This window comes from Rosa rugosa, unplaced genomic scaffold, assembly GCF_958449725.1.
Source record: "Rosa rugosa unplaced genomic scaffold, drRosRugo1.1 SCAFFOLD_162, whole genome shotgun sequence".
NCBI lineage: Eukaryota > Viridiplantae > Streptophyta > Magnoliopsida > Rosales > Rosaceae > Rosa > Rosa rugosa.
Window position 1 is genome coordinate 12,197 of NW_026908950.1, and position 3,417 is coordinate 15,613.

Consider the following 3,417-nt stretch of genomic DNA (forward strand, 5'->3'; position numbering starts at 1 on the left):
TACAAAGCCCAAGTCTTTCCTCTTTCTTTGTTCACATCAAAGTTGGGCAGAGGGAAAGGAAACCTCGATCAGAGTTGCTGTTCCACGTTATCACCATGCATATGGCAACTCCTCCAAGAACATCACTCCAGACCTTCAAAAGGGAGAGTCCCAAACCAGAGGTCGATGTCCACCCTCCTTTTCTCGCCCTTTTTCTCTCTTTGCTGGGCATAACAGTGTGTTTGCATGCCTTGAAACTCCTAGTTAGGGACATCCGATCAAAAACAATTCTTCAAAAAAGTTGTTCGCCTATGTCTCCTCTATCTAGCCTCCAAATTTCAGCTCCATCGGAGTCGGTTTGAGACCTGTACACCCCTCGAAGAAGAAGCTATTCGGAAGCGAGCCTGTTCCGGATTTCTGCTTGAATTTCCTCTCTTGCTCTATCCGAATCCCCCACATCTTGTTTGAGACTGATACCAACAGTTGGTAAGATTCTTGAACTATCAAGTTCCTATTTCTTTCTTCAATTTTTAGGCTCAATACGTTCAAAACAACTATTCCACATATTGAGAAGTTTCTGTTGCATTCTGCATGTTCGAGATTGAGCGAACTTCTTGGCCTGCGGCTGGACTCGATCCAATCAGCTCCCTCAGCTCTCTTTCCTGTTGAAACCCTCAAGAAAAACTCACCTTTTTTATTAGTCTTTGGTGAGTATCATCTTTTCCATAAAACTCTATATATTTTTGGTTGTTATTACGAATTCTTGAAGATTATGAACTTGTCACTGCTGTTGTTGGTATCTTGCTGCCTTAATTTTGATTTCTCATCCATTCTAATGTCTAGGGATTCTGCTAGGTCATGGCTACACCTTGAATATTAGAATCGTATTTGGTTCAAAGGTTATTTGTTGTTTGTAGCTGTCCAAATATCATGTTTCAATGCATTATGTCATCGAGCTACAGCACCTGCCCATATAGTATTAGAAAGTAACTTGAGCTATAGATCATTAGGAGCATTAGACATGCCTCTTAAGTGTGTTGGGTTAGCTTTGACTGGCCATTTTGGGTACCAAAAGAGTTTTGAACAAGAACACAACTTCCTACAGTTTTTCAGTTTTCAGTAAAATCTGACCCAGTTGCATTCATTTCAAAACTGGAGCTAAACCCTTGAGAATTTGGGGTCAGTTTCTTCTAGAGAAATATAGTAGACACAAAGATGAACATTTCAGACTTTGAATCACTCCAAAAATGTTTTTCTAGAATTAGTTATGAAATTTTGAAGTTTGTGGACAGAAACTAATATTTCTGGAGAGATTTTTGCACATTGTTTTACTTTAGCCTTTAAAACCTTTACTCTTTGTTTGGTTTCACTTGAAATTCAATAGGGTTAATTACAGTTTACCCCCTGAGGTTTGGGGGTGTCATCATTTCACCCCCTTTACTTTTAATTTTGACTTTTTACCCCATAAACTTTCCAATTTCAATCAGTCGTGTCCAATTTCTCATATTTCGTCTAAATTGGACGTTAAGTCTGACTCTTGAGGGTTAAAATTGTCATTTCAACATAAAAAAATAATTAAAAAATAAAAATAATTTTTTTTTTTTTCTGTTTTTTAGTTTTTTTAGTTTTTTTTTTTTTTTAAGAGTATTTTTTTTTGTCTTCAACCTATACACCACAAGTTATAATAGGTTTATAAAAACAAAAAAAATACTCTAGGTGGTTGAAAGTCGCTCGCTGGTCTACGATATTTGTGATATATCTCCGATAAAGTGAAGAATTTAGGATATATCCCTAATAAAGTGAAGAAATATCTGTAAAAAATAATTTTACACTTTATCTGTAAATAAATATCTGTAAAAAATGATTTTACACAGATATTTCTTCACTTTATTAGGGATGTACAAATATTTCTTCACTTTATTGGGGATATATCCTAAAATTCTTCAATTTATTGGAGATATATCACAAATATGTAGACCAAAAATGATTTTACACAGATATTTCTTCACTTTATTGGGGATATACAGATATTTATTTACAGATAAAGTGTAAAATTATTTTTTACAAATATTTCTTCACTTTATTGGGAATATATCCTAAAATTATTCACTTTATCGGAGATATATCACAAATATCGTAGACCAGCGAGCGGCTTTCACCCACCTAGAGTATTTTTTTTGTTTTTATAAACCTATTATAACTTGTGGTGTATAGGTTGAAGACAAAAAAAAAAAAAAAAAACTCTTTTAAAAAAAAAACTAAAAAACAGAAAAAAAAATAATTATTTTTTTAATTATTTTTTATGTTGAAATGACCATTTTAGCCCTCAAGGGTCAGACTTAACGTCTAATTTGGACGGAATAGGAGAAATTGGACACGACTTATTGAAATTGGAAAGTTTAGGGGGTAAAAAGTCAAAATTAAAAGTAGAGGGGGTGAAATGATGACACCCCCAAACCTCAGGGGGGTAAACTGTAATTAACCCAATTCAATAACCATTTCAATCTTACTGAGTTGGTTGTCAAGCCATCCTTCTTTCAAAATTTCTCAAGAATTTACCTCAAGTATTTTGAACAATTTCGTGACCCTTGACAACTCCTTTAAAACTCTATTTTCAGTTTTCAGCAACTTGTCTTTTAAAAAGTGTTCTTACCCCCTCTTCCTAACAACAAACTCCTTATTGAAACCCAAATGGTCTGGTTATTAGTTAGTAATTAGGTTAAGGGAAATGTTTTCTTCGGAGAGCATTGAGAGTGAATAGCTAGCCTAGTTTATCGTGATTAATGTCACTTATTTGGTCTAGGCTTGATATCTTGGTAGGATCTTGTGAAGTGGTGGTTGCTACAAGGTTGCATTGAGGCCAAGTGCTGCAAGAGAAAGCTCGAGTTCCAGGTAGGGGATGCCTTTAACTCTATCTATGCTCTTCTTGCATATACTATGTTTTATATGAGGCCTCTTGCATGGTTTTGAAAATTATCTGTTTTACAATTGAAATGGTTTGCATAGATTGGATTGATGTGTTGGCAATTGATGGGGATGTAAGGAGAGGTCAGTTCCTCCTTGAGCCACCGGTGGTGGGCAGTGTGCACCATGCCCTTGTTATTGAATACCCCCCTTTGTCTCTAGCCTTGTGATTATTGAATTCCAGAAAGTGATTGGCTAGATGGACGGTTGTGATGGAAGTGTGAAAGATGATCAATTGCCGTGGGATTGTAATTACGTGGTTCACTGTCTGTACTCACTCTTCCTTGACAAACATAGGAGCACGGCCCCCTCCGGAGGTTCACGGTTATCGACACCGTGGGATCTCTAGGAATCTATGCGTCTAGGTCCCATTCACTTTCAGGTCACAAGTACAAACATATGATGGGTACAGTATCTCAACATGCAAGTCTAGCCTCGGTTTTCACAATAAGCAATTATCAGTTATGGAAACAC

The 3,417-nt window shown here is 36.1% G+C and overlaps 1 long non-coding RNA gene across 1 annotated transcript; it reads left to right on the forward strand.

The window, feature by feature from the left end:
* The first annotated feature begins 371 nt into the window (after positions 1-371).
* LOC133724253 (uncharacterized) lies at positions 372-3,176 on the forward strand. Its single transcript, XR_009853575.1, has 3 exons — positions 372-465; positions 580-686; positions 2,800-3,176. It is a non-coding gene; the product is annotated as an uncharacterized LOC133724253 (long non-coding RNA).
* Positions 3,177-3,417: the final 241 nt, after the last annotated feature.